Source organism: Pristiophorus japonicus, chromosome 5, assembly GCF_044704955.1.
Source record: "Pristiophorus japonicus isolate sPriJap1 chromosome 5, sPriJap1.hap1, whole genome shotgun sequence".
NCBI classification, from domain to species: Eukaryota; Metazoa; Chordata; class Chondrichthyes; family Pristiophoridae; genus Pristiophorus; species Pristiophorus japonicus.
In genome coordinates, this window is record NC_091981.1 from 209,499,810 (window position 1) to 209,520,947 (window position 21,138).

General features: G+C 42.4%; 1 protein-coding gene across 1 annotated transcript in view; it reads left to right on the forward strand.

The window, feature by feature from the left end:
- kcnh8 (potassium voltage-gated channel, subfamily H (eag-related), member 8) overlaps nucleotides 1-21,138 on the forward strand; it is a 655,874-nt gene that overhangs the window by 63,642 nt on the left and 571,094 nt on the right. The gene's annotated exons all lie outside the window — the stretch shown is intronic.

The window sequence follows — 21,138 nt, forward strand, 5'->3', positions numbered from 1 at the left end:
TGGAAACAGAGAACACAGACTAAGGTAATTGACAAAAGAACCAGAGGTGAGATGAAGAGATTTTTTTTTACGCAGTGTGTTATGATCTGGAATACATAGCCTGGAAAGGTGGTGGAAGCAGATTCAATAATAACTTTCAAATGGGAATTGGATAAATACTTAAAGGGGGAAATTTTGCAGGGTTATGGGGAAAAGGCAGAAAAATGGGACTAATTGGATAGCTCTTTCAAAGAGCTGGAACAGGCATTGTGGGATGAATTACCTCCTTCTGTGCTGTATCATTCTATGATTCTATGATTAGAAAATAAAGTAAGGCACCAGTTATTAGTTGATAGTAGGCACACTTTTATGGTAGTGGTTGCCAATAAAAAGACAAGGGGTATGAAATTCCTCAAAGCTGCTCTCGTTCCACCAGCATTACTTAGCCAGAGGTGCGATAGAAACCCATTTTGCACATGCAAACAGAGTTTCCGTCGGAACTTTGGTCAAGTAACGCTGGTGGAGCAGGAGCAGCTCCGAGGAATTTCCCGGCTAACATAATACATATTTATATATAAGGCTTGCGTCTAATGCGCATCCATCACACTTCACCCACCATAATCAGACATCGTACTTCAGATGTCACATTTCAAAGTCTCAAAACTATAAAGGAAGCAGTTATTTCCTATTGATTTTTTCTGACCGTGATAACCTGATTTTGCCCCAGTGGCAATAGGAATTTAAAAGCAGTTGCTAATCTACAGAAATTCCTCTCAACAATTAGCATTGTGCCTCAGGTTGTGCCGATTGAGACTATTTCCCCATAGAGCATGAGAAATGGCCTTATAGGGATAGGCCAGGTTAAATACACCTCCATCTTAGCAGTTGCAGTTCTCAAAATACCCATAAACAATGCCACAACAGAATACAAGTACTGAAGTTCAAATTTCTTCATGTTTAATGTGCTGTTGCTGTGAAAATGTGATCCAAGCACAAATATTGAATACTTAAAACGGCTCCACCAGCTGATCATTGAAGACAGCATGTAGAATGGATAGATAGATAGAGACAAATAAAAATAATTTAAATACATTAACAATCCAATCGCAAGCGAACACCGAGTCATTCTATTGGGGACAAACTACACCTTCACGACCTAAATAAACTCCCTTTAATCATCATTAATATTATTAATAATGAACTTAATCAGTAGAGGCTTATCAGTTAGCAAACACTAATTCTCTGTTACTTTACATGGTACATTGGAACATGCATGTTTGATTTTTCAGAACAACTGTTTGTATATCAGATTGATCATCAGTGCTAGACTGTAACATGTTTCCTTTTGACCCTAAACCTCAATTGCTTTTTGTCATCTCAAAATTAGGCGTTCATTGTATTTTAATCATCATATTGTCAGGATCAACAAATGTAACAGATTGAACAAGTCTTGTTTCTTGTTTCTAATGCAGCCTCACATCCTCAGTTTATCACCACATTTCTTTTGGTTGTGAGCATCGTAAATGCTAGCATTATGTGGGTTTTCTTTATTCCACAATGAAACTGCCTAAACACGCTGAATAAAAGCTGCCAACAGGCATGAGAAAGATGAATGCTTTGGCATGTCACAAATCATCACCTCTAATCGCTGTTGGTCAGCTATTATTTTTATTTACAAAAAGATGTCACAGTCTGTGGTTCTTACAATCTGCTTAAACACACTCCCATAATGTAGTTCCATTTCTAGCTATTGCTAGGCTGCACATGGTCTCATGGACGGCAGGAATGCTCCTGTGTTTTCTGCACACCATCCTTCCACACTTGAATCTTTGTTTTCTTAAGTTGTAGTTTTCAGCAGTTCTTTTAAATCAGTGATGCTATAAACCTCGATTTGCATTTTTGAATGGTTATGAATTTGGTCAAGCTAAATTCTAATGTAGACAGCAAATAATTTTTGTTCTATTCAGATAATCTATGATTTCCATTTAAAATATTGGAAATATAACTAGCACAGTAAGAATGCAGAGAGACGATGTGGAGTCACATGATTTGACCTGGTCAAACAGGAAAGAAAATTGGATGGTCACAGCTAAGCACATCCCTTTCCTCACTCCAGTTGACGTGTATGGGTTTTCCAAGAAGGGTGAGTGGATAGTGAACAGATATAGGGTTAGAAATTGGTGCACATTTCATCCATTTTTCAGGCATGAAACGGGTACAATGTATACCAACTTTTGGCCAAGATCCTGTGCCCGATCCACCCTGTAGAAATGATGAGTGATTTTTTTTCCCCTCCGAGGGAATGAAGCTGATTGTAGCACTCGTTGCTTCCTGGCTGGGATCAGCTAACTCAACACAGACCAGGAATCAAACCAGGAATCTTCCTGATCTGTAGTATATCATGTAGTAAGTAGTCAAGGCTTTGCTCTAACTGATACCCATATGCCATTACGATTTAATCTGCCAATGGCACCTGTTTCATGCCTGATGAAAGAGATAAAAATAAATACAAGGGATAAAATTCCACTGTACTGGGGATGGGCGCATTTAAATAATTGGGGCAGAAGCCCACCTTACAGAAGTAGCAGATCTCTGTGCAGCACTCAGTCACTCCTGGGGGATGGGGGTTGGGAGTGGTGGTGCGGGGGGCAAGACCTGGATTGGACGGAAGGCAAGGGAAATAATTTTGAATCATTTTTTATTGAGGTGATGTTTAACATAGAAAACAGAAAATAGGTGCAGGAGTAGGCCATTCGAGCCTGCACCGCCATTCAATAAGATCATGGTTAGTGCCTGTAGCGTTGCCAATGGATCCTTCTAGGATTGATTACCATTTGCCCTGGTAGACCCACCTGCTACAGTGGATGTAGGTCCACTGAGCCTATCGTGTGTGCTTACAGCGGAATTCTCAGAATGGCCCCAGGATTGCCTTCAAAGTGCTGGAGCAGTGTAAATGGGGTGGGTGAAACAAGGGGCGTGGCTCTTCCTGGAAATTTTTGAATGAGATGGATCTCAGTTCCACCCGAAATTACACCCTCCCTGCTATTTGTTGGCTGCAATTGCACTCTTGGGATTCATGCAATTTACAGGCTATAATTTTATTTTACTTTATAAAGTTTTGGCTTAGTGGGCGGGGCAACAGTATTTTGAGATCGGAAGATGAGGAAATTAAGCACATTATTGTTAAAACACCTTCTGGGATGCCCGGAGATCATGAAAGTCATAAATGCAAGTTCTTTCTTACCTTCCTAGCCATGGGGCAACCGTCCAATTCTAGGACCCCCACCCTCCCACTGCCAACCCCACCCCCAACCCCACTGCCACCTTGGTTGAAATCAAATAACGGCATGGATCAGGAATCAAACCTCGATGGAATCTTCCCATTCTGTATGGTGGACACCACACCAGGCTATTTAATCATTACAGGAGTAGATAGCAATCTCTCTTTGCTCTGTAAGCCAGAAATTGAGGGGGGGGGTGCGGGGGGGGATTCCGTTGGAAGTGCAGCAGAATGTGCAGTTAATTCCACCCATTTACAACAATATATATCCCATCACAAATTATGGGGATGGTGTCATTAGCATAGTTGAGGTCAGCCTCTGCCATCTGGAAGATCACTTCAGAGGTGCCCGCTCTGCTCCAGCATTGAAAGGCAGAGTAACCCACAGCCATTCTGCCGTGGGTCCCGAGGCCCTTTTCCAGACTGAAAAAACAGCTGTCTAAAAAATCTTATGGCTCTGAAGTGAGCCATTTGCAAATGCAGCAAATGTCGTTGATCCCTTTCAGTGCCTTTCCAGCCTTTCCAAAGGCAGGATATTCCATTGAGATCTTATCTCAATTGGCATAATTTCTTTGGTAGCCTCGAAACTCTCAAGACATGTTCCTTGATGTAGGGGGAGGAGGGCAGATGGAAGATCCCCACTGACAAATGATAGAACCTAAAAATACTAAAATCGGATTCAGGCAGAGGCAGTTTCTGCCATATTTTCTAATTCCTGGTCTGGAGATCTGCTGGTTTCCTCTTGGCTTTGACCTTAATTTCAGGGCCATAGAATATATTAAACACGCTTAATGAACCTTTTCTTATGGCCTTGTATTGGACACTCAATTCCGACTTGAAATAAATGAGTTAATGCATTCAGCAAAGGCAGCTCATCTGGCGAGATAAGTGAGGCCCCGCCTCACCTGGAATCATGCACAGACTTTCCGTCAGAATGTTAGAATTTTAAAATAAACTTGTTTAACTTTAACCATCGTTAGTGGATCGGTGGCTGATCTTTTCCCATCTTACCGACTACCAAAACAGTGTGAGAGTTTTACATCTCATGGATAGGTTCCGCTTTTAAATTCAATTTAAAGTGCCAGTGCATTTTAAACCCTGCTGACCTGAATTTCTTTCCCCAAATTACTTTGGCAATGTGAGGGAGGATTCCATGGGAAATGGCCCAGGTTAGATTTATTGTTCACTGTACTTTAGATGGATGTAAAAGACCCCAACGTACTATTTGAAGAAGAACAAGGGAGTCCTCCAGTATCTTGGGCAACCTTTATCCCTCAACCAACACCACCAAAACAGATGGTCTGGTCATTTATTTCATTGCTGCTTGTGGGACTTTGTTTTGCACAAATTGGCTACTGCTATTTTGCTACATTACAACAGTGACAATAAGGTGCTTTGGGACTTCGTACGGTTATGAAAGACGCTATATAAATGCAAGTTCTCTCTGATTTTACTTTAAAGAACCCCTAACCTTGTACAGTTTATAAGGTTGATGTTGGAATTTCACAGGCAGGGTCCGTTGCCATGGTAATACGCTGGATTGCTTAGCTGTGCCACACCCGTCAAAAAGGTCATCAGCCACCACTGGCAATCAGTGTTTGTTTTGTGCACAAAAGTAATTTTATTTTTGTTTCAGTAATCCATTTTAAAATGTCCCCTCAGCATTTCTGTTGGTTGACTTGTTGATTCCAGAAGCTGACAGATAGAACAAATGGTTGTAAAATTTCCCAAAAATCTCTGGATTCTGGGAGGTCCAGCAGATTAGAAAACTGCAAATGTAACACCCCTATTTAAAAAAGGAGGCAGACAAAAAGCAGGAAACTATAGATCAGTTAGCCTAACATCTGTGGTTGGGAAAATGTTGGAGTCCATTATTAAAGAAGCAGTAGTAGGACATTTGGAAAAGCAAAATTCGGTCAGGCAGAGTCAGTATGGATTTATGAAGGAGAAATCATGTTTGACAAATTTGCTGGAGTTCTTTGGGGATGTAACAAATAGGGTGGATGTGGTGTATTTGGACTTCCAGAAGGCATTTGACAAGATGTCACATAAAAGGTTACTGTACAAGATAAAAGTTCACGGGTTGGGGGTAATATATTAGCATGGATAGAGGATTGGCTAACTAACAGAAAACAGAGAGTTGGGATAAATGGATCATTCTCTGGTTGGCAACCAGTAACTAGTGGGGTGCCACAGGGATCAGTGCTGGGACCCCAACTATTTACAATCTATATTAACGACTTGGAAGAAGGGACTGAGTGTAACGTAGCTAAGTTTGCTGACAATACAAAGATGGGAGGAAAAGCAATGTGTGAGGAGGACACAAAAAATCTGCATAAGGACATAGACAGGCTAAGTGAGTGATCAGGAAGGCCAATGGTATCTTGGCCTTTATTGCAAAGGGGATGGAATATAAAGGCAGGGAAGTCTTGCTACAGCTATATAAGGCATTGGTGAGGCCACACCTGGAATACTGCATGGAGCTTTGGTTTCCATATTTACAAAAGGATATACTTGCTTTGGAGGCAGTTCAGAGAAGGATCACTAGGTTGATTCCGGGGATGAGGGGGTTGACTTATGAGGAAAGGTTGAGTAAGTTGGGCCTCTACTCATTGGAATTCAGAAGAATGAGAGGTGATCTTATCGAAACGTATAAGATTGTGAGGGGGCTTGACAAGGTGGATGCAGAGAGGATGTTTCCACTGATGATGAAGACTAGAACTAGAGGGCATGATCTTAGAATAAGGGGCCGCCCATTTAAAACAGAGATGAGAAATTTCTTCTCTCAGAGGGTTGTAAATCTGTGGAATTCGCTGCCTCAGAGAGATGTGGAAGCAGGGACATTGAATAAATTTAAGACAGAAATAGACAGTTTCTTAAATGATAAGGGGATGAGAGGTTATGGGGAGCTGGTGGGGAAGTGGAGCTGAATCCATGATGAGATCAGCCATGATCTTATTGAATGGCGGAGCAGGCTCGAGGGGCTGTATGGCCTACTCCTGTTCCTATTTCTTATGTTCTTATTAACAACTTTAAATATTCATTGCTTTCAGTTGTCACAAGAAAGGTTAAAAGCAAAACAATGATCTTGCACACTAGAGGTCACTGTTGCAGCCAAATGGTAAACAATTATTTTAACACTGTTGCTGTGTATAGTACTGCTTTCTTCAAAAATAGATTTAGACAGCTACTTCTCCATTGCAGTAATTAGCCTTGAGATGCACTTATGGTTTGAAATTCCCCTGTTCAGTATTAACATTAAACATGTCAATGCATTCATATGAAATTCCTTTGTTTTCTGTTTTAACAAAAGGTGTTAACCTCTTTATTTTAAATAGTGAACAAAAGAATTTGGGATGTATGCATTCATTTGTTTGTTGCCAATGTTGCAGAGCTCAAATTCACTCGGAATAATTTTCTCTCTGTGCTATTTTGGAAAAGTAGATGTATATAAACAAGAGCAAGGCCAGTGGAAAGCACTAATGATCTTTTATTTATTCGTACTGCTCTGAGTCTTGCTTCCAAACTAAATGACAACAGTAATTAGCGAAAAAAAAATTTCTGCTGTTAAGGACCACTAACGTCTTATTAAAGGCAAATTATGAGAAACTTGGGGAGAATTACACGGGGTTGGTGGGGGGGGGCGCGGTGGGGGGAGAAGAGGAAAATATAAATAAAAACTGAGTACTGAACTGAACAGCTGTTAGTCAAATAGAGATTTAAAAGTATCACCAGAATGCTGACATAGATAAATATGTTATTTTCAGCCCCCTTGGCATTGGTGCAGCAGCCACGGTCAGATATTACTTAGTACAGCAGGTGCAGAGGGCAGCCTGGGAGGACAAGTGCATTGGCAGGCATCAACCACAGAACAAGCTATGTCACTATGTGGATCTACTTTATAATCAGTTTACCACCTGGGCATGATGAGGTTCTGTGCATGAGGAGGCTCAGACCCAATAGGGAGGTTGAAGACTGAAGTGTGCTACCTGGTCCATAATAACTGCAGACACAGACTGCAACTACCAGCGACAGGGAAAGTAACCACTGTCCTCAGCTTGCATGCCATACGGACCTTCCCTGCACACACAGGAGAGAGAATATGGAAATCAGCTGCTTTGTTGTCCACTGCTCTATTAAGGAGGTAACTGTAATTCTGATTCGTCACAGCGCGTGCACATTAGGACGTGTGCAGGGCTGGAGCTGCAGTCACATGGCTCTGGCAGCCAATCAAGGTAAAGTAGTTTCTCATTCATAATAATGGGAACTCCATGGAGTTCCCATTATTATGAATGAGAAACCCCCAAACACACAAAACTCTAATAAAAAAAATAGAAAAAATACACCACATATTTTTATTAATTTAAATGAGTTATTTATGTATTATAAAAAATATATATTTTTCCGATATTTTAAAAAGTTTTTTTAATTATGGTTTAAAATAAACTTACTGTAGTGGGGAGGGTTTTTAACAATAAAACATGTTTTTTTTAATTTTATAATGTTTTTGTGTATTTTAAAACTCTTACACCTGTAAAAGTAGGCTATGCACCTGCTTTTATATACACTTCCCATAAATAAACTAGCAGCCTCGAGCAGCTATCATTTTGGGCCCAACACAAGTGTCCTCTGGGCATGTTCTTTTTTACAATTTGTCTCCAAACCTAAATATATTATCCATGCGATGTGTGATAATGAGTAATTATTCATTTTGTGTTGCTGGTACAGTGTAGGAAATACCCTGTGTAGCATTCTTACTTACAGTCAACATGAATACAATGAAACTTATTATTCAAAAAATGTCGTGCCTCAAATAAACCTCCTCAGTGACTCAGGTGAGGTCACTTGTTTTGATACACATACCTACCTGGGCTGCCAACTAACTACCTCATCACATCATTTTGGCTTGTTTGAGCCATTCACAAATTATCCAGAAAGTTGATCTGTCACTTCTAATGATTCATTAGGGTTGAACTTTAATAAAATGGCTTATTATTGGATTAAAAAGGAGTTTCAAACAGGTTCTCGGCCAATTAAAATGATTTTCATTGAGGTGCTCCTGAGTGCATCAACGATAGAGGATCGCAGGAAGCAAAGGGATATAAGGAAATTTAATAAATGCAGATAGAAAATAATTAAAAACATAGAAAATAAAGTATAAAATACAGTCCATACACGAGTAACATACAAGATAAAGTAGAATATAGTAAAGCCAGATAGAAATAATGTACTTGAGTTTTACATTTTTTTTTAGTGATTCTTATCGATAAGTCTCAATATTAATACAAAATCCCAATTAAGTTATAGTTCATATAAGGTGTGCTCATATACACTTTCATGTTATATATCCAGTTGATCCAGATAGAGACGAAGGATCATGCCGCATTCTCAAACTCATGCAGACAGATGCATAGATAGTTGTGCACAATGTGCACTACCCACAAGAAGGATAGTGTTCACTTCTTGGTGGGTTGCTACCAGCTAAACAGAGGGGGAGTAGGACAAGGCAGAGCGATCACTAGGCATGAATGCTGCCAAGGTTAGTGACATTTTGTCTTGGACTTTCCTCACAATTTTTGGTGCAACAGTGACATGCCAAACGACTATGTGCCATTTTTTCCCCCGAGGAAATTTGCACATAAGTGATTAACATTGGGTTTACATATGAATTTCCTCGATCAGCTATGCCATTTCTGAGTTACATCCGCCGAATCCCCATTTTTCTCATTAATGTATTTCCGCCTCCATACAGAAGATCAGAGACCACAAGTTTCCTGCATTTATGCCAGTTCTGAATAAGTTGAGGGGTAGATTTACACCCAATAGTTTAAGTGTAGCACAACCTGACTCAATGTAACTGGGATTTCTGTAATTTGATAGCAATTTTCTTTGATTTTTTTTGTGGATTTTTCCTTACTGAGACCTGCACTATACTTAAAAAAATGCTGCCAAACTCAGTGCACATGACATTTTTTAAGCCCCGTTCCCTCCACGTGCTCCTGCATTGTCTTCTCCATTCTTTCTTCCTTCTATTTTTTATGATCTTATGTTACTGTAGATCGCTCCAATATACCTTATTTGTGTTATACAATGAAGGTATTTAACATCTTTCATTCTCAGCTTTCAGGTTCCATTATCCATTTTGGAGGTGGAGCAAAGATGGAAAAAGTTTGGACTTAATTGACTGAAGACTGGCTCCAAAAATGTTTTGCAGCCAATTAAGACAGAGACCGTATCACTGCAGACATTATCGCATCAATTTTGATGTGATTATTTTCTGCATTAACAGAATGAATAATCTTGCCCATGATGCCAGCATTATCATTAGACCTGAAGGAGATAATTCATCCATAACACAGTGTTATCTTACAATGCAAATAACCACATTCCTGTCATTGAAATTACTACTCATATGTAACATAACAAACAGTAGAATACATCGAATAAATTAAAGAAACCATTAATTTAAGCAGTAAAAAGCCTCCTTTGTAATTGGAATTATTCTTTGATTACAGTACATTGGCTTACTCTCTGTTCATAGTATTGCCTACATTACAACAGCGACTACATTTCAAAAAGTACTTAATTGGTTGTAAAATGTTTTGGGACATCCTGAGGTTGTGAAAGGCACTATATAAATGCAAGTTTTAATGTGTATTGCTGTGCTTGTCCACTGTGCTGGTGTCTGGTTTTGTCACCGCAGCTTTAATAGTTATCCTGTTCCGGTCAAGCGGGGCACACTCCAGATGCTTGAAGTGAAACTTATAAGGGGAATGCTGTTAATGTGCCAGCCCCTGAACAGGGGCCAGATTGTACAGAATTCTCCTGGTTTAGCCTTAGGGAGTGCATGATTTCTGATCCCTGTGCAATATTGATTCTCTTAATTGCACTCTTTGAGTTTGTTTATTCTAATTCAATTACTCAAAATAATATTCCAATTATAATGCTTTGTTGTAAAGTAGACCGTATTTCATGATCCACCAAAAAACAGATTTTTGGATTCAACAAGCTTTGAGTTATTATTGAATCAATCTCAAGCATTTAATGGTATTGATGCAGTTGTTGATAGAACTAATCTTGTACTTGCTGCTTTCGCTATTTCATCAGTCTGTAATTAGAATTCAGTGACTCTGAACATTGGCTGGAAGTGAGATATCACTATTAGTGGCCTCCACCATATTCTAAATCAATGACACTTGGGCCCACAGCTTCAGTTTAACCGATGGATTTTCAAACGATCATGTATGCACAAGGGGACCATTAAACGCACAATTTCTCACAAGTATTATCTATAGCTATGGAATGAATGGTTCTAGTAAACACAAGGGTGTATCGACCGCTTCCATCAGGTGGGGAGGCAGGTAGAGTTTTCACAGTCAGACTTCATTAGTATTCCATCAGCAAGCTGCTCGCTCGCATGTTAGGAATTACTTTATTGTCAAATCAGTTGGCAATCATCATCATCAAAATAGGCAGTCCGTTGAACGAGGATGACTTGCTTCCACACCAAAAGGGACGCGCTCACAGATGTTTCAATGAAGGATTCGATATTGCAGTCCTGAACTCCAATGGAATGGGTGGAAGATGCCGGTGCGTGGATTTTTTTAAAGTGTGGTGACCATTCCACATCAGCCACCACACAGGCTTGACAGAGCTAGGCCTTTATCCAGTGGCAAGGGTAAACTTGTGAAATACATTGTAAATGGCAAACTGTCTTTTTTTATTGTGCTTTATATTACTTTATTTACCTTAGTGGCAGAAACACTCAGCCTTGCATTGACAGATATTGACTAATTTGTCATCAGTCCAAAAGACACTGGGTTAGATTTTCAACTTGACGCTCAAACATAAGCTGCCCATTATAGAAACTGCAAAAATTATGATTTCCTTTCAAATTAATCAAATCGAAATCAGGCAGTTTTCATAACTGGTGGCTGATCCATGATGCTAGTTTTAAGCCTGGTTGGCAAGTTGTAAATCTACCCCACTAGCTTTAAAATTCACATAGTAGAGTGGGGGTGGGGGGTGGTCAGGGAGTGCAACTGGAATATAATTTAATAATGAGGCTATAATTTGTAGCAGCCCCATGATCCACTCAGTCTCCACCCCTCTTACCATGCCTAAGAATTGCACTGGCTGGAGGGTGTGGGAGGAACTCGGCACTTTTACCCACCTAAATATTGTTGACCCAGGCCTCTGGGGGCTTTCTTGGATGTCCTGGTTAATTCTGGTGTCATGGCCGATATTTATCCCTCAACCAACATCACTAAAAAAACAGAATATCTGGTCATTATCACATTGCTGTTTGTGGGGACTTACTGTGCACAAATTGACTGCCACGTTTCCCACATTACAACAGTGACTACACCTCAAAAGTACTTCATTGGCTGTGAAGCACTTTGGGACGTTCTGAGGTCATGAAGGGCACTGTGTAAATGTAAGTCCTTTTCTTTCTTTTCCCTAGAAATTCTGCCCTCAAAAGCCCAATGAGATATACAACTGCAGAGACCAGCCATGTAGAAAGAAAGAACTTGCATTTATATAGCCCCTTTCACATTCTCAGGAGGTCCCAAAGTGCTTCACAGCCAATGAACTAATTTTGAGGTGTAGTCATTGTTGTAATTAGAGAAATGTGGCAGCCAATTTGTGCACAGCAAGATCAGTAAACAGGAATGAGACAAATAACCAATTAAACTGTTTAGTAGTATTGATTGAGTTTGTTCTGGGCAAGCGAAGGCCCCAATAGGAAAAAGTACACTGTAACAAATTTGCTCCTTTGTTCCCTGAGAGGAATTGAAAAATATTAGTCCTGAAATTCCATTTGTCAGGAAGGTGCAACTCCGATGTGATTCCAACAGTTGCGGGGGGGAGGGGGAGGGGTGGAGAAACAGTAATTTGGGCTCAAACCTAGGCCCACCAGGTTTCCCCCCTTTTCCCTTGCCTGAGACATTGCATTTGCGGAAAAGAGGCAAACACATTTCCTGCAACTATTATATTAATCCAACTCTCTAGGACATGTTTTGGGGAATCCTGGGCTAAAGTGATTGATTACTTTCACCAAATTGCTCCTCTGTTCCCTGAGGGAATTAAAATTAATTATTTGTATAATTTTCTTTGGCCTGATTCAGACCTCGGGCACCCACTCTTGGAGCTGCATGATGCCTGTCCTAGATGCACCGCTTCATTGAGACATGTGCCTCTGATGTATTGCAACAGTCACCAGTGCCTGCCCCGATTATGTACTTGACCCTGTCCCTGGGATTTGGGATGGATTCAGTGGAGAGTCTCAGGGCTAAGTAGAAAACTGACTGCTGCATTTTCGCCCTCCTCCCCCCCACTCCCAAAAAATGGATCACAGGATTTCCAGACTACTTTGTAAAAGTACTTCACTTCAACTTTTATGTTGCTAATCTAATATGCATGTTACTTGATCTGAACCTGTGTCCATTATGTCCTGTAATTATTGTTAGCTTGGTATTCAAAGAAATTTATGTTGATCTATAGAATCTACCAACATTAAAAATTTAAACGCCTGGAATTTTGGGAATGCGGTGGTGGAGGGATTCTCCCAGTCATACATTTGATGGAAGATCGGCGGAAAGCCTGGAGAAAAGGCGTAAATGGCCATTTGCGCCATTGGCTTGTGGTGTCCACCAAAGTGACGTTAGATGATCAGGGGAGCACCTGTAAAAATTTGAGCTGAAACAATACTGAATGCAAAGCTTGGAGGACATTTATATCTGTGGTCACTGCTGGTGTGACCTTTATTTATTCCATCACTATGGAATACTTTATATGAGGAGCCACTGGTGATGCATGGGTGAGCATGCTAAATAGTGCAGGCAGGCTAGTGCACCCGACTCCAAGCGCACAACGTACTGCACTGAAGATTGGTGGGTTTTTAGAATCTTTGCTGGTAACCAGTGTAAGCATCATGAAACTTAGCAAAGTTATGTAAATGGATCCTATGCTGGGTTTAGTGTTTTTTTTCCACCTCCTCTCTGATATTGCTGTTCACCCAAATGAAACAGATGCTCAGGCATGTGGATGTTCTGCTTTCTTAAAGGTGGGCAGCACTTTTTATTGTCCATGCTCAAGTACTTCCCTCTTCCATCCCCCACGTCCCGTTTCCTCTCCCCAGGTTAATCCTCAGGAACCTCAGCAGCAGTCAGAATGCCCCGATATCAGTGGCATGGGACACAGCGGCAGCTCTCTTGGGCCTGCAGCAGTGCCGTTGTTTCCTTCCAGTACTCAGCCAGTTGGTGGGCCTGAGCTGGGAGTGTAACCTGGTGATGCAATTGGTCTGGGACAGGAAATTTGAGCGCACCACTCCTCTGATACAAATGCACTACTCAGTGGGAAGCCGCAAAGGAAAATCTGCCTTCTGCTCTCAGGTCTTGCATGTATTTGAGACAGAGTTGAGACTGGCTGCCATCTCCTGGCAGGTGTGGTGCATTGCCATTCCCTGGAGTGTGAGCTTCCACTTACTGAGCCTACAGATCATGTCTGACCATATGCCATGAATTCTGCAGGTCAGTGCCAGATTGGCTGAAATTTTGCCCTTCCTCACCTCTTCAAGGAATTGTATAAATGGGCTTATGGGCAACTAACTGCCTGCTGCCAGGGATCATGACCCCTCTGCAATTTGCAAGAACAGTAGGGGAGGAGCACTGCAGCAAGGCAAATACTGACACAAATCTTGTAATTGAGAGGATCATAGTGGTATTTTGCAATCTTGAAAGATCAGTTGTGATTCTTGCAATGTCCTCCTAAGTGTATGTCCCACATTGTGGTAGCTTGCTGTGCCTTGCACAATAGTGCAATTCAAAAATGCATGGACATGGAGATTCCTGCTCAGGTGGCCCCAGCTGCTTTCCAGACCGAAGATTGTGGAGTGGAGCATCATGAAGACTGTCACTTGGAAGATTCATCAGTGATGGCTGTGAGGGGCATCAGAACTCAACTTATCAATGAAGTGTTCGCATCGAACAGTCTCCCTTTGTTACCATTGTTTTATTCCACTTTCCCCAACTTCACATAAATTCCAATCCCTTTAGTACAGTATGCATCCTAGAAGCTCAAAACACCTCCACCCTCTTTAGCCCTACATGACCATCCCAATCTTTAGGAAGGATGTGAAGCCCTTAGAGAAGGTGCAGAACATATTTTCGAGAATGATTCCAGGAATGAGGGACTTCAGTTACATTGATAAACTAGAGAAGCTAGGGTTCTCCTTGGAGCAAAGGAGATTTCATAGAGATGTTCAAAATCATGAGGGTTCTGGACTGAGTAGATAGAGAGAAACTGTTCCCATTGGCAGAAGGGTCGAGAACCAGAGGACACAGATTAAAGGTGATTGGCAAAAGAAGCAAAGGCGACGTAAGAAAAACTTTTTTACGCAACGAGTAGTTATCTGGAATGTGCTGCCTGAAAGGGTGGTGGAGGCAGACTCAATCTTATCTTTCAAAAGGAAGCTGGATAAGTATCTGAAGGAAAAGAATTGCAGGACTACGGGGAGTGTGACTAGCTGAGAGCCAGCATGGGCTTGATTTCTGTACTGCAACCATTCTATGATTCTAATAACAGAGTGTGTAATAATATACCTTACTTCTTATTACAAGCAATTCAAAAGTGAACATGAGCCACTTTACACTTTCCTCGCACTACATTTCTAGAGCGTATCCCTGGGCTGCCCAGTCCTGTCTCTTGCAAGGTTGGATGGCTCATGTGATGCGGCCTCATGGAGGACGACTCTAGTCATTGCCATTATACTGGGTACTGGATCTGTTTGTCCACTGAATGGTGAGATGGCTGGTATAATGGTTGTTATCGGATCCTGGAAGCCCTGACAGACAGCTGCCTGCATATCGGTTCCAAGTGTCTGAAAGTCGGTGCGTAATGTGCTATCTAATCTGTTTCACAACTGCCACTAGGGCAATAGTCTGTGCCTCCGTGGAGGTAGAGGAGGCACAGACTGATCCTGAGCTATTTGGGAAACGGGGAACTCTCGCAGACTCCACTGAAGCTCCGTTGAGGCCTGTAATGAGGAAACTGCTTCCATGATGTTCCCCAATTGAGGGCTGTAGATTTTAGAATCACAGCTGTCAGTTGCTGCATATCTCTGGAGATTGACCTCAGTGCCTGCACACAGATGTAATGCTCCTCAAAACATTCTTTCCTTTCATCCGAGGTACCCATGATATGTGGGTTCCATGGGCTAGATTTTACACTTTTGTGCATATCGCCCAAAAATGGGCGTTATTTCCGGCATGGGCGGTAAAAATGGGTTTTCAGATCACCGGCTACTCGCCCATTCTCAAAGCATCTGGTCTCCATTTTTGAAATTGGGCGTTACCGCAAGCGATATGAAATGGGCAGTAGCGTTAAATCTCGCTGACCTTCTGCCATAAAGTGCCGCCGTCCTTAGCAACGGCACGGCAACGCTCGATTCCCACGATCCAGGAGATCAAGGGTTATCATGACATGCGCAGAAGAGAGACAGAGAAAGAGGGAGCTGAGAGGGACTGAAAGAGTGTATGGCTGTGGTGTGTGCTTGTTTGGCTGTTGTGGGAGGCACGAGGGAGATTCACCAGGAGCAAAAAGCCTATTAAGCACCAAGAACATAGTTGGCACAGAGTTTTTGTCCAACAAATAAGATATAACATGGAAGGGATGGTGGAGGCCCTGGAGCTGGTAGCCAGGAACACTGGTGGCAGAGGGCTCCCAGTGGTCCCGGATAGTAGCACTGCACCCCAAGGTGCCGCACCCCCATTGCCAACCACACGAGAGCCAGCAGCAACATCTTGCTTCTGGCTCGGAGCACGTTCCCATCTCGGGACCATCCTCTTCCGTATCCGTCCAAGCAACGGTTGGCCGTCAACCCCTCCCCCCCCAATGAAGCATTGCCTGGGGAGCTCCTCAGCCAGGCTGCTTGGAGTCATGAGGGGAAGGGAAAGGGGTAGAGGTGGGGATGAGAAGCGGGGAGGGTGGGGTGGGGGGAAGAGTTGTTTTTTACAGAAATACTGATGATCTGAGACAACTGTTCAGTTTACATGTTTTTTATTTAACAAAACCTTGTTGTGCATTGACTCAGATAGCTGCACCGTTACACGCTGGTGATTCCTTAACATCAAAGGGTATAATGACACTTAACTTCAATCAACTTAAACTTTAACTGTTGCCAAAGTGATGCCCACCATTGATGTATGACCTGCACACCCAGCTTGTAAATAACACCAACGTTCTTTCAGGCAAAACGCTCATTGATGAGCTCCTGACATAAGGCTCTTGCCTGATTATCTGAGCTGATGTCAGCATCCGCCTCCTCATCCACCTCTTCCTCTCTCTGGTGAGGTGCACTGTCAGGCTCATCAGGCAATTCTTGTCCCCTCCTGATAGCCAAGTTGTGCAGCATGGAGCACACCACCACGAATTGAGCTACCTGCTCAAGGTGGTATTGGAGCTTGCCTCCTGAGTGGTGCAGGCATCTAAAGCGCTGCTTCAGCACTCCAATGCTTTTCTCCACGCTATTGCGAGTGGCTCTGTGGCTCTCGTTGTATCGCCTCTTGGCTTCGGTGTGGGTGTCACGCAGGGGGGTCATCAGCCAGGTGGCGAGGCTATATCCTTTGTCACCAAGCATCCAGCATTGACCGTGTGGCTGATTGTTAAACAAGTCAGATAGAGTGCTCTCACGCAGGATGTGAGCATCATGGATGTTGCCTGGAAGTTTAGCATTCATTGCCATTATAATTTGCTGGTGGTCGACAACGAGTTGGACGTTCAGGAAGTGGAATCCCTTGTGGTTCCTGAAAACCTCAGCATCCTGAAAAGGTACCCACACCATGATATGTGTACAATCTATTGCTCCCTGCACCTTAGAGAAGTTTGCAATTCTGGAGAATCCTTGAGCCCTTTCACTCTGTGCCTCCCTGGTCATAGGGAAGCTGATCAAGTCCCTCCTGCATGCGTACAGGGCTTCAATGACCTGTCTAATGCAGCAATGTGTGGCATGTTGAGACAGACTGCAAATGTCGCCAGCTGAGGCCTGAAAAGAACCCGAGGCGTGGAACGACAGTACCACGGTGACTTTGACCTCAACGGACAGTGCAGTACTGATGATGCTGGCAGGCAGCAGATCTCCCCTTATGAGCTGGCATACCTCAGTGATAACCTCTTTGTGGAAGCGCAGTCTCCGAAGGCAGGTCGTGTCGGGCAAGTTGAGGTAAGACCGCTTGTCCCTGTACTTGCAGGGGGTGTAATGTCTGGTCTTTCTAATCAGTCTGGCACGTCTTACATTGGTCACATAATGCTGTGGCGCGCACCTTCAGCCATCTCAAGTCTGCAGCATGTAATTGGTCATCAAAAGAGGGTGAGAAAGGACAGGCCCCATTGCAATAGCTCTCTGTTTTCCACCATCCAAACAATGACTGTCCCGACGAAGACATCTATTAAATTCCAATCAGTGACAGTATGGTCAAGATGTTTGTAGAGATGTTCACATCAACTCCAACGACCTCCAGAGTACATCCAAATTCCCCTGAGGTTGAAGCACAGCAGCCTTTTAAAGGATGGGACATGTGATATAGAATGCTGTGATTAGTTCCGGTTAGTTCCACTTTTTCTGGGTGTTTTTTTTGGGCAAATGATATTGTGGGCACTATGTGTGTGAGGTGGTGAAAGTGACGCTGGGCGATCTCATGGGCCGCTAGTTTTGACAAATACGATCTTTACGACAAAAAAAAGTGGGCGGGCGGTATTATTGAATCTCGGAGTGCGGAAAGTAACACTGGGCGATATGGGCGTTGATTTCGCCCATGCTGATGATCCTGTCCCAAAAAAGTGGGCGGGCGGTATTATTTTTTCCCGGCGTTACGCACATGGGGAAAGTAACGCTTGCCGATAAGTTTCAAAAAATTGCCCGTCAGTTTCCATTTTGTGGCTAAATGGGTGATATATGGGCGTTATACATTATTTCAGCAGTAAAATGGACGTTAAGTGGGCGTTAAGCATGCAAAAAATGTGGAAAATCTACCCCCAAGGCTCTGAAATGAGTTGCAGCCTTTTCCACCTACACATCCTCACTCACTCCTCATTTGTCTGACTTCCTCATGCTCTGTGAATTACCAAATGCCACATCATCAGTCATACTATCTAATTCTCATAATCTGAATGGCCTTCTTCTAAGCTGTAAAATTCAGTTTTTCTATGATTACTTGGCCATCCATCAACCTTGAGCATTAGATAGCACATTACGCACCAACTGTCTTGTGTTGATCATTTATAGTAGTTACCAGTTATTACTTTAGTGCCCTTTACAAGAACTGGACAACATTCAGGCTTGGGTGATAAGTGGCAAGTAATGTCCACACTACACAAGTGCCAGGCAATGACCATCTCCAACAAGAGAAAGCCTATCTACCTCCCCTTGACATTACCATCATTGAATCCCTCACCATCAACATCTTGGGGGTCACCATTGACCATAAACTTAACTGGAACAGCTACATAAATACTGTGGCTACAAGAGAAGGCCAGAAGCTGGGTAGTCTGTGGTGAATGACTTGCCTCCTGATTCCCTAAAGCCTTTCCACCTTCTACAGGCACATGTTGGGAATGTGATGGAATACTCTCCACTTGGCTGGATGAGTGCAGCTCCAACAACACTGAAGAAACTTGACACCCCATCCACTACCTTAAGCATTCACTCCTTCCACCACCGGTGCACCGTATCTGCAATGTGTACCATCTACAAGATGCATTGCAGAAACTCACCAAGGCTTCTTTGACAACACCTCCAAAACCCGTGACCTTTACCACCTAGAAGGACAAGGGCAGCAGGCACATGGGAACAGCATCACCTCCAAGTTCTCCTCCAAGGCACACACTCTGGAATTGGAAATATACCACCATTCCTTCATTGTTGCTGGATCAAAATCCTGGAATTCCCTCTCTAACAGCATGGTGGGAGAACTTTCACCACACGGAGTGCAGCAGTTCAAGAAGTCTGCTCACCACCACCTTCTCCGGAGATGAGGGGGTTACCTTATGATGATAGATTGAGTAGACTGGGTCTTTACTCGTTGGAGTTCAGAAGGATGAGGGTGATCTTATAGAAACATTTAAAATAATGAAAGGGATAGACAAGATAGAGGCAGAGAGGTTGTTTCCACTGGTCGGGGAGACTAGAACTAGGGGGCACAGCCTCAAAATACAGGGGAGCCAATTTAAAACCGAGTTGAGAAGGAATTTCTTTTCCCAAAGGGTTGTAAATCTGTGGAATTCTCTGCCCAAGGAAGCAGTTGAGGCTAGCTCATTGAATGCATTCAAATCACAGATAGATAGATTTTTAACCAAAAGGGAATTAAGGGTTATGGGGAGAGGGCGAGTAAGTGGAGCTGAGTCCACGGCCAGATCAGCCATGATCTTGTTGAGTGGCGGAGCAGGCTCGAGGGTCTAGATGGCCTACTCCTGTTCCTAATTCTTATGTTCTTATGTTCTTATGTTCTCAAGGATAAATGGGCAATAAATGCTGGCCTTGCCAGTGCTTCTGACATCTCGTGAATGAATAAAAATAAATTCTAGTTTTCACCCAAATTGCTTTGGCTATCTTCCTTTCTACTGTGATTTTAAAAATTATTTGTATTTTCTTACAAAACATATATTCCACCAACCTTTTTAAATATTTTGTCAAATATACTTTCAGCTCCTATTCCTCTTCTGCTTACAACTATATTTCTATAATTCTAATGAAGCCAATTCTTTTACTTATTATGTATTCCGCCAATATTAATAATTTATCCCTAAAGCTCCCAGTAGCAGTTAAAAACCATTTTAACTTGTCCTTAAACATTGTCATATCTTTATTTGAACCTTTTATTAGGTTTAAATTTTCATTATAGCATCATTTCCTTTTAATTTTTGGTTAATAATAACCATTTAGACATCTGTTCCAGTTGTTTCAATGGACGTTAAACATCCCATAGTACTATTCAAAGAAGAAAAGGAAGTTCTCCCAGTAGTCTGGCCCACATTCTTACCTTAACCAGTGTCACCTAAAAATAGATGAACTGGACACATGTCTCATTGCTCTTTGTTGGCACAATTGGCTGCCATGCGTCTCTACGTAAGAGATAAATGCTATTCTTATTACCAAGATCATAGACCAGCTGAGCAGCTGAGAGTGCAGCAGGCATCGGGGGCCGATCACTCAGAACAAAATGATCCCAGGCTACTAATTTACCATAACAAATGCAGCTCTGCAGGCTATGTAGGCATAACTCAGTCACTGCACCTCAAAAGATAATGTGATATGTGATGTGCTTTGAAACATTTTTTGGACATGAAATGTTCGATAGAAATGTCAAGTACTATTATTATTATTTCTATTATTGTTGTTATTATTACTACGTGGACCTGGAGTACTAGTGAATGACGAGACTCAACTTCACCACTGCCCTCAATGTTTATGTGATAGAGGCCTTAAGAAAAAATGATTTACATTTATATTGAGCCTTTCATGACCACCGGACATCTCAAAGTGCTTTACAGTACTTTTGCAGTGTAGTCACTGTTGTAATGTGGGAAATGCAGCAGCCAATTTGCGCACAGCAAGCTCCCACAAATAGCAATGTGATAATGACCAGATAAACTGTTTTTGTAATGTTGATTGAGGGATAAATATTGGCCAGGATACCGGGGATAACTCCCCTGCTCTTCTTCGAATCGTATCTTTTACATCCACCTGAGAGAGCAGGGGACGTGGTTTAATGTCTCATCTGAAAGACGGCATCTCCGGCAGTGCAGCACTCCCTCAGCAGTGCACTGGAGTGTCAGCTAGATGCATATGCTCAAGTTCCTCGAGTGGGACTTGAACCCACAAC